We start from the raw sequence: 14,274 nt of genomic DNA, 5'->3' as shown, positions 1-14,274 counted from the left end.
AATATATAACAAAATATATATAGAGAAATATAAGTAAATAGTAAAAATAAAAATAAGAAATTAAAATATAAGAAATATGTACAACTATTTGTATTAAGACATGCAATATGTAACATATTACCACAGCGCAAATAAGTAAATACAAAATGCTGAGAAGTTGGTTCTTTTAAGTGTGTTAAATATAAATGCATGAAAGGTATAAATAAGAATTAAATAAGAATATTTCTTGAAATGTACAGTATAAATTAAGATTTAAGGAATTATTGCACAAATTATTGTACAGTTGAGTTAAGTCAGTATTGTATATAGCTGACAGGTGATATAAATCCAGGATATATAGCAGCTGACGGGGGTGATATAAGTCCAGGAAATCCATGATTAAGACAACTATTTGGCCGTATTAAATTTTCCCCTAAATATTAAACTGCATTGAATCGAGTGGAACGACTACCTGAAACAAGTCCTGCCATCCATGAGCTTCTATCCTCAGTTTAGAAATTACACAGCTCTGAGCCAAGACTCCATTATAACATCCCTGGGACGGCGACATACAGTAAGTCTAGTATAAAGTCAGTTTCACATCAGAGGATGGGCAAATTACACCCAATATTAGAGTGTGAGTCAATTAATCACGTCCTGCACAGCACAGTGTAATGTGTGAGTATCCCCCTGTTGAACATGAATTACAGGCCGGCTTAAAGTGTGACGTGGCACATCAGTGCTAATCTGAGACATCCTGGCAAACCTTCGCCTCCAAGTCCTCCGCAGCCTCTAAGCTGGTTGAGAGGGAGTCAAATGAAAAAGGATCTGGCAGCCCAAATTAAATGCAGTGCTGTCAGCCACACTCAAATCCCTCTTTCTCCCTCTTCTTCTCTACCCTTCACAGACTCTCTCCCTCTCTGAATATCCTTAAATGTCTCCCCCCCTCATCCTTCTCCCAGCCTCTGAGAAGTGATGGATCTGTAACTCTGACTGACTCTGACGCCTTGTTAAGAACAGTCTCTTCCTGTCACATCCGCCAGTAAAGCACGTTCATTTCTTCCCATTAACAGTCACTCGCCTCCCCAGTCATCCGACCCTCTTTTCAAAAAACCCACAATGTAAGGGAACCTTCATTTCTTCCCCTCTCCCTCTTTTTTAATCCCTTTCTGACAATCCACCTGTCTGTCTTAATTCACGTGAAGATAGGTTTGATTGTCTGTGTGTGTATTTCCAAAGTAAAGGAGTGTGATTTGCAGCAGAGTAATATGCTTACTTCCTCCACACCGCACAGGACAGGTGTCAAAACATGTGGCGGTGTGTGACTGATTACACCTGACTCGGAGGAGACACCAAAGATTACGGTGACCAGGAGGAAGCGGGGCCGGCTGTACTCCCTACGGAAATTGTACTTTTCGGTTTGGATCAAACCCCGTCCTCCCGGGATGAGTGTCAGGCTAAGAAAGTGCCAGAAAGTGCATTCAGACTGTATCACCATCTCAGCTAGTAGACATCACATTGCCATGCTGGCCGTGTAGCACAGTTTCAGTGTCTCAAGCACAGCGCTGATGAGCAAGTGATTCATAGTTGATTTGAAACCTGCTCTGATGTGCTTCTGAGCTTGCTTCAGCGATTCCCAAAGCTGGCCTGGGGACAGAATGAGTAGCAACAAAGGAAAGACAGCGCAGTCCAATGAGCTTATTTTAACGGTGCTAAATCAAAATAAAAATACAGCCGGTAAAAGACAAATTCTGCTTGGGGTGGTGGTCGGGGACGATTGATGGGTCAAACAAACACAAAACTTTCACCCAGGAGAGCGGTGTTCGTGTCCCGTGTGAATCCAAAAGTCAACGTCCTTGACTTATTTTTAGTTACATAAAGTAGCGTAGTTAGGTAGGTTACGTAGCGTTAATACGTTGCGTACATAACGTAGCCTTCTTAACTACGTAACAAACATACATATCTAAACCCAAACCCCAATCTTTTCCTAAACCTAACCAAGTTTATTTTGAAAAGACAGTGTATGCATGCAACGTATCCTCATACAACGTTTTGTATGATATCTTACGAAAAGTTACTCCTCATTTTTTGCACATTTTCCTACCAATGTCCAGCAACACCTGTCAATTTCTGCTCGTTAAATGCATACAGTCTTTTCAAAGAAAATTCAGTTTTCACAGGAAACAACTTGGTTAGGTTTAGGCAACAAAACCACTTAGTTATGTCGTGGCTTGGGCGCAACTTACGTACGGAACTTATGTGACAAATAAATCAATGTTGACTTGACTTGGTATCACACGGGGATAGGGACACTGGTCTTCTGGGCAAAAGTCCGTTTTTTTGTTTTCTTTATACTTTCTGGTTCACAACTACATGGATTACATACAAATTGATTTTGCGGGATATATACGAATAACAGCACATTATTTTTCGTAGGTATAGCTAGAACGCTGTATGAGAACATTCTGATGCATGTAACGAGCAAAAAATGACACCTGGAAAATTGACAAATGCAAAACTGACACTAGAGGGGTAAGTAGAGTATCATAGTTTGACGCGTAGGACCACTGTTCAAGCTGCCGTATTTGACAAGTTGGGAGTTAGAACGGGTTGATAATAAATTGAAGGCCAAAAGCTTTTTGTCCCAATTCAATGATGATGATGACAGAAGTCACTAAAATAGACCCCCACGCCCGCCAACACACTGAAGTCTGCTCACCTCTTCCATTAAACACACCGGTGACAACTTTTGCTTTGTGGGTGTTCATTTGTGGGTGTGTATGCGAAAGCCTCTTTTTATGTTTGTTCTCAGCTAGTTTTTGTGAGTATAGGTGTGCCTCTGATAGTGTGAATGTGTGTCATCAAGCCTTCTACTCGTGAAATGTGTGGACGTGTGTTTGCGTGCCAGAGTGTGTGTGTGCGTGTGATCTTGTGTTTAGAAGACCCGGTGCTGAGAGAGGCCTTCAGGTTTAGCCACAGGCTGATCCCCAGGCCATTTACACACCCCACTGGTTGTTTACTGGTCGAGCCCGGCCTCAGTCAGCCACGGCAGGACCACAGCCCTTTATCTCCGGGCCTGTGTTAGCACTAATCAGCCCCCTCTTTCCTTCTATTTACCCCATGATGACAGTAGCTATCCTCAGCCTCCACCTCTCTCGGCCTGATGCTGACCACAGATGTCCCCCTGACCCAGGCCACATCTCGAGGTGAACAAGAGGACAAGGAAGGACCTGGGTGCCTCCATCCCTGGTCCCCAGACCCCAAACTCAACCCTGTCTATTTTACTACAGATCGGTATAAACATTTCCGGCCCTGTGCAGAAGCAAGGTAGGTAAACAAACACGCGGCCAGGCTGAGGTGATATTTTGGTTGGTGGGGAGCTGGAGAGATGATAGCGTTCCAAGCGAAGGTTGGCTGGAGGGCAGCCTGGGGCGGCTCACTAACACCTCGAGCCAGGACTGTATCTTAACACCAACAAGCATCTGTCTATTCCATCACATAACAACGTGTCACTCATTCTACACAGAATAATAGAACGGGAAGATTGTTTGTTGCTGCACACGGTGCAATATGGTGTACATCCCTTATAAACTTCACAGAATAGCTGTTACGGGTCACGTAATAGCTCAAAGGTAGGAGGGTTAAAAAAAAAAAAGATGCATGCAGAGCTGAAGGTTTACACGCCATAAAACAGAGCTACTAGCTAGAGAAACTGTTAACACCCCATGAAATGCCTTAGCTGACTTTAGACCAGGGCTTTCAGGGGACCCAGAGCACTATTAAGCTCACTGGCACTCTCTTATATTGGAAACCTTTTTATGTCTACAGGCCACAAACGCTTCAAAATCTCCAAATGTACCTCCTTTTTTAACTATTTTAACAGACATGGGTGATTTGTACACCAGAAAAGACCATCCAAATGATGGGTGATTACCTAAAAAGGTAGGCAGTAAACAAAATCACCAGTAACACCATACATTCCCCAGGTTTTGGCTGGTCTTACTTAGCCACCATGGTGCCTAACACTCCTAAGTGCACCTCTGTCTGTCAGACTGGCAACTTGCACGCCTGTCTCCCTGCCACTACCATATGTAACAGGCCCAGCAACAGGCCAGTAGACCTGCCTGTCTCTCTGTGTGCCAACAATCATGTCTGTGTGCCCATATGGAGGCAGGCATGGCCCTAGCCAGTAATACATCCTCCTGTTTGTGACTGTTGAGCCACCACTGGGGGCTTTAACTCATAGTGATTGCATGCAAGCACCACAGAAATCTAACATTTACTGCATTATGGTGGCAATCTAATCAAGACTGACTTACTCTAGACGTGTTTTGGTAAAAATCAACCTTTTATCTGCTGATCTACTGATAATCTTCTGGCCATGGACCAATTGTGTAGCTGATTTTGAAGAATTACATAGTATCTGGAGCTCAAATGGAGTTCACTCTGCAGTACAGTATATACGTATTGTTTGTTTTGGTTTAAATCCGCCAATGACAACCTTTTTTTTTATAATCTCTGTCATGGCAAATGTATCTTCTATAAAGCAATTATCTCGTGATGAAACGAAGGAAATGTTTGGTCATTAAGACGACGACTAATGCTGTATTCACACCACAAGCGACACAGCACTAGGCTAAAAGTCATTTTCACTGGAAGCTGGTGACATGAAGCTACAAACTGACGCCTGACACTTGTCGCTGCATGATGGGCTACAAATAAAGTTGAGCTGGTTTCAACCTTTCAACGCTCCAATGACGCAGTGAAGCATCAACCAATATCGTATTTATAATTAACAACATAAGTACGTCAACGAGCATTTGAGCAACACTGCAACAGCGTTTCGGCGACAATGTATCTGTCCGCGCTTGTCGTTTTGTTGCTCGTAGTGTAAACATAGCTTCAGGCCCTGTTCACATCTGGTATTAAAGTGTGTCTTGGGTGGATGTGGCCATATGCGGCCCAGACCACCTCCGAATGTGGTCTGAGCGATCAGATCTCAATGAGTCCTCAATGCATCTTGGGTGTATTCACCCCTGTACTGTACACCTCATCCACTTGTGATCCGATCACCCAAGACGCATGTTAATGCCAGGTCTGAACAGGGCCTCAGAGCTCTGCTGGTTTTAATTTAAGCCATCCACTAAAAGACAGATTTACACCTGAGGATAACACCAGGTGAATAATTTTGAGCAACACTCTAACATCCAGGACAGAGAACCACATTTTCAGACCACAGCAATGACATGAGATTTGTAAAATTATATTACCTTTTCTAAAACCTCTGTTACCAGTTCTGCCTTTTGCTGTAATATCTCCTGAACTTGACTTCCTCTTGCTCACCAACATGGCTCGCACTTCAACAAGGTATCTCAAGTTCAACCCCTTTCTCCAAATTTTCAGACACTCCACTGACTTCTGCCACAGTTTAAGCTCAGCTGCTGTTCTGACATCTGATTTCATAGGCCTTGGGAGTGGGAGTTTGGCAGACTCCATCTCCCTCTCCCCTCTAATACAAGAAACCAATATCACTTTGACCGCTGGTGGAAAAAGGCATCAGGCACCTTGCTCGGGGTAATGGATAGCTTCTGCTCACTGATATATAAACAACTGGGGAGCTGTGATCCTGCCAGGACCAGTTCTAGTCTGGACAAGGGATCCGTGTGTATTTGCTGCATGCCACCGTCTAGTTACTTTGCTCTTGAGGGGAACTCTCCACCGGTGGAAAAATTATATTAGCCCGGGAAGAAATAACCCAGACCACATTCACTTTTCTGTGACATCACACTTGAAGTCATAAAAAGTGTGTGTGTGTGTGGGATTTTTTTCCTGCCGTCTGCCTTCTGTCACATGATTACAGATGGTTCAAAATTGAAGCATATCTGAAATTAAATTTGTTCAGTTTCCATTACGTAAGATTGGTTGATAAACACACAGGTGTGTGCATGTCTGTGTGTGTGTGTGTGTGTGTGTGTGTGTGTGTGTGTGTGTGTGTGTGTGTGTCTGTGTGTGTGTGTGTGTGTGTGTGTGTGTGTGTGTAGGGGAAGAGTGAAGGATGTCAACATTGCTGGTCAGGGTTGTCTTCCATTCTTTGAAGCTCCACAACCTTTGATATTATCAAAGCAGAAACAGTGAAGAAAATGAGGGAAGCCAGTTCTATAAAAATGTTCCCTCAAAGATGATTCAAGAAAGTCTTTTCTTTGTGTGTGTCTTTTGAATTATCTCTGCAACTTTGAGCAGTTCTCACAACTGAAACTCACAGTTTCAGCACTGACTTTCAAAAAGGTTTGTTGCAACACTTCTTTGCCGTTTGTCCAAATAAATCATTACAACATTTAAGACATTTTAAAAGGCAGACAGTGTCCACTTTATTAGGTGCACCTGTACAGTGTAATGCAATCCAATGCAACCATTCTGCTATAAAGTCGACTTTTATGATGCCTATAATGTTCAGTTTCTGTTGACACACTCATAGAGGTGTAAATTTAATTAAATGTTTTCACATTGAGGTCATAGTTAGTGATGGTGATGTACTGGACTGCATTATATTCAGAGGTTGTTCTAACATTCTGGACTACAGATTTTATACACCTCTCAATATAATGCAGTCCAGTACAACACCACCGTTATCAATAATAAACATATAATTTAATTTTCTTTTTTAATTTTTATTTATTATTATTATTATTATTATTATTATTATTATTATTATTATTATTATTATTATTATTATAAGGAGTAGTAGTAGTAGTAGTAGTATTAATGTTATTATTTGTATTTAATTTATTCATTAATATTTTATTTTTTTGTATTATTTAACTATTTTTTACAATTATTGTTTTTTTGCTGTTGTTAATCAAATGCATATCTTTAAAACCAATAAAATTAGATAAAAAAAAAATAGATATTGTGGCAGGGCGGTTGTATGGGATTGCATTAGATTGTACAGGTGTAACTGATAAAGTGACCACATTAGTACTACCCATTAGTGATGAAACTCAACCCTTAAATCTAGATTTTATAATTTCTGGAAAGATCTCTAAAACAAAGCCCATCTAGATGTTTGTACGACAAAACAACACACTTCAAATTTCTTAGGAGGACATCTAGAGATCCCTAATTTTACTCAGCGCATGTGTGTCTGTGTGTTTGTGTGTTCTCGCAATCTCCATGGTGATAGAAACCAAGACCCTTCTGCCAGATTGACCCTCGCAAGGTCGCGGGCACCATCAATTATGTCAGCCAGTAAAATGGGCTTTGCTACACACAGCAGATTATATGGAGTGTAAAACATTAGAAAAATGTGTCTGAACCACCAGAGCAACATGTTTGAAGTGACAATGGGTTGGGGTGGGCGGGGGGGTAGAGACACTCCCAAGAAAGGGAAGACCCCTGACAAGTGATTTTGTTTGAAGGCATTGTAACACACTCAAGTGGGCAGGGATGCTTTCTATGGCCCCAACGGCACTCCATCTTCCGGGCAGAATACAAGCGGGATGGAAGGACATATGCTTTCCACAGGGTCAAATGAAGCAGAACTCACAGGCTTTTGTGGAGCTCCCTTTTCGGTGGCGAGAAGAAAAGGCAAATCTGTTGTTGGGTTGTAGTCCAATGGGCCCACAAATATCGCATAAAAACTCACCGGCCTGTTTCTTGCGAGGCTTTTGTCTCGGGCCTCATGATGAGGAGTGTGGATCCAGTTGGCCTTAATGGCTAAACCACATAGTTCTTAGTCTGAATGAGCTGTCCAGCAGGCTGGGACAGGGCACACACACACACACACACAGACACACACTCCTCACTGGCCTGGCAAGAATGCCTCATCCATCCATCACAAGAAAGCTCTGAGAGGCGCTTTGACTAATTCGGGACAATGAAGACAGAGCTGGACAGAGATGTTTGCGATGAGCGTGACACTCAAGCACCTTCTGCTCTGTTAAAACCCTCTTACTCTCTTTCACTATATGAAAGCTGAGTCGAGATTCTAGCTAGATAGCAGATTGCGATCAGCACCTCGCTCTCCTGCCAGTAAAAAGCTTTTTGCTGACTGGGGCCAAAGCCAGCCTTTTCCTAAAGCCCCGGAGTTACAGTGTAACACACACTGCGCCATACTTCAGGTCTTCAAAAAATGCTAAACCAATAAAAAAAGGGTTTCCATCCATCTAGACACGCATACAGGTTGTTTCTTTTTTTTTTTTTTTCAAAGGGGGGAATATGTCTGCAGGGGCTGAAATGTGCCGCTAACAAAGTTTTGATTGACTACAAGAAGTCTGAAGTGATTCTTCAGTTTTTTGCATCTGGCTGAAAACTATGGAGCGAAACTAAACAGGCCTTCTTATATGTCTAGTCTGACATCAATTGTGAATTACCTAGAGAGGTACAGTTAAAAAAGAAAGACTATGTCTAAAGTAGACCAGATTAGGATCTGCAGGTTCCCTACCATAAAAATACTGTCCAATACTGTTCAAAGCACTATACATTATGTGACAAAAACAAAACTAGAGTGTGTTTAATCTGCTGCTTCCCTATAGCTCCGTTGTGATTAGACTGGCAGCCTTGTTGCCTTAAACAATTCTCCCTACACTACGCGGCTACACAGTAATAGACAATGGCACACACCATGAAGCAGTTACATATAACTGGATTATGGACCCACATACTCTATATAAGATGCTGTCCACTTCAATCTGGCAAAGAAGTCAAAGACACTCCAGCAGTTTTTACATTTAATACAGTGTGTTCAACACAAATACTCATATATGCTCTAAAAACCAGCCCTCCGCTGTGGAGTGTATTGATCTAATTAATCAAAGGGAATTATATTACATCATGTACCTAATTATTGCAATGAATCAAAAATCTATATTACATTGTATCTTGGCATCATAACGCAGTCAAGTTCAAACTTATTTTCATGACATTTATGTTTGCTGATCGTTTGTACTCCCGGGTTTAATCTTTCGACAAAATACACCCTAATTGTAATGCTGTTCTGCAGCCAACTCTTGCTGTAAAGTGTTGAAACTCTTGATCAGTATTTGAACAAAACCCCTGAAGACTTTTCAATCAATATGTACTTTCAAATGCATTACCATAGCAAAAAATAAATAAAGACGTAACTATTTCAATTGACGATACTGAAAGGAACAAAAAAAACACTGGCTGCAGGGAAGAAAGAAAAGTATATTTAATCTAATGTGTATATTCTGTGATAAATTAGCAGCACTAACATTGTGTATGCATACAATATGTACAGTATATGCACAAATACCTCTTCCACTCCTTGAAGGTGCTGGCAGGGTAGAGCTAGAGTGAAGGTACTGGTATCAAATGAAAGTAGACCAACCATGTAATGCTAGCATGTTGGGAAGAACACTAAAAAACGCTACAAAGTTACGCAAAATTTTGGAGAGGGAAAAACTGGCATGGCGATTTTGAACTCTGACCTCAAGATAAGTGAATGAAAATGGGTTCTATGGGTACCCACGAGTCTCCCGTTTACAGACATGCCCACTTTATGATAATCTCATGCAGCTTTTTGCATGCAGTACAAATGTCTTATCTTCGCCTATTCTAAAATGGTGCGTTTGAATATTTCTGCATACTGGGGCCCCTAAACAGTCTTGGAATTGCATAAATATGGGTATGACTGGAAAGCTGAGACTCTCGTGGATCCAATGAGCCCAATTGTATTTATGTGTGATGATGTTAGTCCCCATAGTAGCCGTTTCATTGTAGTGAGACCATTTTTTGAAACTTGACCTTACTGTATAAAATGACCTGTGGTGACCTCTAGGATAATCACAGCCTCATGAAACTTTACAACCACAAACTAGAGACCTTCAGAGGATGACTTTCCTAGGTAGATTGACAATAAGGGGTTTTCTGAGCAGTCTCAAGAACAGAAGTGCTCACCATCTAACCGCCGGAAAATGCCACTCTTGCAGAAATCTCAAAATATTCTCAATTAATATTAATGTGATATTTTGGAGGGATTATTGATCATTTTTAAAAATTATAAAATGGTTGAATTTAGCATGAAATCTGTGTAACAAATGGTCTCAACCCCAAAATTGCTGCAACAACTTATGAGACATAATTGCTCAAGCATGGGAATGGCCATCATAAACTTCCATCATAATGATCTAAACCCTTATACACTTTCACAATTTATTTTGAATAAGTCATGAATTAATTAATATTTTGTTATTTATGATTTATGACCAGAACAACTTGAAACACACTTCTGAGCTGCATCTCAAATTAATCTTCAGGTTTCCAGCTTTCAGATGATGTACACCACTTCTATGTGACATCTACTGCTGACCTGCTATCTCCCCCTAAAAAAGACAAAAGTGGTTCTATAAAAAAGAGGAGTGGAGTGGACGAGATTAAATGTTAAAAATTCATTTAAAAACTGTTTAACAAGTGATGCTGATATGGTGTTGCTACTAGCTATCTGCTGGTTATCTCTACTACTACTACTACTTATTAATAGAAAAGGGATTACGTTAGAGTTACTCAAGTGTTTCTAAACACACCTGTTTTTCCACACATTTACACAGTATACTTTGTCCCCCACCACTGTGTTATGTGTGTACGTGTGATTGCTCCCCACCAAGGGAGGCTGATGAGAGTAGCTAAAGGGTGTTTATGAGACTGTTAGCCAGGAGAGGATGCCGCCCTGCAGCTCTCGCCCAAATAAAAGAGCCATTTATTACATCCAACATGACCCTCTCATTACACACAAATAGGAATTAATGAGCGCTATATCGGGCGCTCCCAGCGGAGCGAGGCGGGGCCCGCTAAAGGACCGGCGTTAATTACATTGTCCTACATCTCACCCATTTAACACTACCCATCAGATCGCTCTATCTGCAGGAGGAGAGGAGGGTGGAAGAGATCCGCTACCTGGAAGGATGGCCGCTCGCAGCTTCACTGGTGTGGCAGAGCCCGAAAATGAGCTGTGTTGCCTTCTTGTCTGCTACTGCACTCTGACATCTGATGCATATATGTGACTCATTTCTATTTGCTATGTGTCAAATTAAATTGCTCAGAATAAATATCAAAATATATCATCATATCATGGTGGGGTTTCTTCTGTTTTTGTGACTGTCTGGTTCTTATTTTCATCACTTTCATCAGTTTTACCCATCATTCCCTTTGGTTATGAACGCAGGCTATATGTATATGAGAAGTGGACGTAGTCACCGTGACGTCACCCATTGGTAGGCTCGGCATCTATGTATGTGAGTGATCAGACAAGTCCAGTGAAAACAAAGTCATTAACCCAAACAGCCGTTGTAAAACTCAATTAGATCTTGCACAACAACTTCTTGGTTCAACTTTGAATTACCATAATTGCCGTGGTTGTGCATGCACACAGTTTAACAATGCGATGGATTATAACGGACACTTTGGGTGTGTACGTTTCTGGTTTTAAATGTAATTTAAACACCCATAGTTAAATACTTAGGGATCTGTCGGAACACCGACGTTTCTTGTCCAACACTGCTCCATTGTAAAGGTGTTGCTACCAGTGTTGGGATCTCAGCAGTGAAATTGGAGGGTAAAAACATAACTGATAGGATTGATGGTCAAAACTACAAAAACAGACCCCGGGTTGTGAAAAAAAAAAAGGGGATTTTCCTTTCAGGCTTCACATGGGAGAGAATCTGCTTTACCAGAAAACACACATCTCAGGTTTGATCTCTGTTGGGTTATCCTCTTCATACTGTACATGCCATGTTTTGAAAGGTGCACAGACAAAAAAAAAAACAAGGCATCAAACTTCCCAGAATGCTCCCAGGACTTGTACTTCCTCCTGACTGTACTGGCATCCCCTTACAGCATCTACAGCATCAGCTTTTCATCTCTTTCTGGTTTACTTTCTCTCGCACGCTTCCAACTTAAATCTTTACCGTTATCTCTCTCTTCCCTTCACCTCTGACAACGCCACACCCTCCCTCACTTATTTTTTTCCTCCTGTTCCACCTCCCTAAACATCCTCCACTTCTCCCCCAAAAATGATACAATTATCATCAACAATCTCTTCCCATATTTCTTCCTTTTCTTTGCATTTCTTCAAGCGAGTCAGACAATTTTACACTGTCTTCCCATCAGGATCGGCCCATTCTCTGCACTCATTGTTTTCACAGGAGGCTTTATGTACTTAAAAACCCAAACACGATAGCTGCTCCGGTGATTCTGAAGAATTAGAGAGGTACTAAGTGGTTAGTATTTTGCTATAAGAGATGCAACACTCGAACAAAAAGCTGATTAAGGATCAAATTCTCACCACATTGGAGACCTTATGGAGACAGTTTCCTCAATGGAAAGTTCATATTTTTTGCTTATTCTATGTACAGCATTTTTTTTTTTTGTACTCTAAGATTTTTATCTCACCTGTGTGTAATAATTCCAGAAAATTGGTTGCATTTATCCTCCCTGTATGTTCTATTTTTGTCCCTAATTAGGTTTTTTAGGGTGGGATTTTTTTTATTGTTCACTTTGAGGATCTATAGTCTGGGTGGGCTGTTTTCATTTTCATTAATCTGTTTTAATTTATTGTTTCGTTATGTGTGGGGGATATGAAAGTCCTCTGAGACTGTGACTGTGATTAGGGGCTGCACAAATAAACACTAAATTAATTCAAGTTGACATGCAGATAAACAACAGTGAGGATATCAACCACAGGACCTGATGAGGATCCAGATTCAAATGGTTTTAATAAAAGTGTGTGAGTTCAGAGTATGAATTCCTATTTTTGCTCTCTCAGCTCAACATCTCTGTGTGTGTATTATCATCTCAGAATACAATAAATATTGACAAGTAATATGACAAGCTCTGGCCATGTATTCAACATGATTAATATTCCACTAAAACGGCATAAATTGAACAAGACTTTAAGCTATTTTCTTTGCTTTTAGTGACAAATCAGAGTGTTTTCTTGCGTCTGTGGTAATTTTCTTGTTACTCCACCACTTTGACACGATTGCCTGCGAGAGTAAACAATTACACCTGGATCAAAGTGCTGGAATAATTATATATCAAGAAGCGCTGGTTAGTGGTAATGTCTCTAGTCAGCTATAAGAGGGGCGGGCTTTGCTATGAGATGCTCTGAAATCTCTCTTTCATCTTTTTATACTTTTTTTCCCCCCATCAAGGCACTTTTCAACACACAAACACACACACGCACACACTCCTTCCTTGCATCTCCCTCTCTGTTGGTATGACACAGGAAAAAGCCGGGCCCTGCAGCCAACCCCGCCGTCCGCACTGAATGCGATTAAGCTGAGCAGTGATTAATCTGGGCTGCCCCATAATTCCTCTTTACCACTTTAATGGATGTTATCTCCCCTCCTCTGAAGGCTTATCTTGCTGATCGGGGCCAAGGATGAGGAAGAGGGAGAGGAAGAGGAGGGGGGTGGCTATGGGTAGAGGGGAGGGGGAGAGACTATCAAACTAAATCCATACAGGGGTAAGTAAATGAATAAGTAAGTAAATAAGTAAGTAAATAAATAAATGCAGGGGATTGAGGAAGCTGCTAAGCGGATAAGGCAGATCAGTCTCTGTAAAGTGCTCATTTGTTTTCTAAGAAGACGAGACGAGCCGCCTTCAAAGCCTGCTGATGCAGTAAAAACACTGTCAACATCACAATTCACAGACAAACAAAATAAATTATCCAAACCGCTGTCAATAAAACTCCCCCACCCCCTCATTGTAAAGACGAGGTGTACGCCATACTGTAGCTGACAGTCATGGGTACAAAGACAAACATACATTTTCGATGAGCTCATTTTATTTCACAAATCGCGGTTACGCAAATCGATGGTATTTGTTTCAGTTGCGGTTTCAAAGTTGTCAAAGTTCCTCTGATACACTTCAAATCATCCACAACCCCCGAAACAAGTTTGCTCACGTCAATTGTAACAACTCTCCCCACCTTACAGTAGCTTCCAGGACAATCAGCTACATCCTGTTATTGAGAAATAATTACACAAGTATGAGGAATGGTTTTAATCATGTTACATGAGAAAGTGCTCCCTGAAGAAGAGAGGATGAGCTGGTGTAAGGTGTTGTTTCTCTAACAGACATTATTACACAGCTTTGGTGAATACTTGATTCTGATTGGTCAATCACGGCGTTCTACAGTCTGTTATTTCTTTATAGCAGACCGTTGCTATGTATAACAGACCGTTACTATGGTCACAGTTCTGATGTCTGACTCTGGCGGACTTTTTTTGTGTCAAATTATTGATTTCTTAAGTAAGTAGCCGTGTAATAAGCAGGGTA

General features: G+C 41.2%; 1 protein-coding gene across 6 annotated transcripts in view; it reads right to left on the bottom strand.

The window, feature by feature from the left end:
• The window catches only part of fto (FTO alpha-ketoglutarate dependent dioxygenase), a 145,046-nt gene that overhangs the window by 79,030 nt on the left and 51,742 nt on the right, over positions 1 to 14,274 (bottom strand). The window lies entirely within an intron of this gene.

Source organism: Sebastes fasciatus, chromosome 2 (assembly GCF_043250625.1).
Source record: "Sebastes fasciatus isolate fSebFas1 chromosome 2, fSebFas1.pri, whole genome shotgun sequence".
In the NCBI taxonomy this organism is placed as follows: domain Eukaryota; kingdom Metazoa; phylum Chordata; class Actinopteri; order Perciformes; family Sebastidae; genus Sebastes; species Sebastes fasciatus.
The sequence above is the reverse complement of the archived record's forward strand: the minus strand, read 5'-3'. Positions and strand labels throughout refer to the sequence as shown.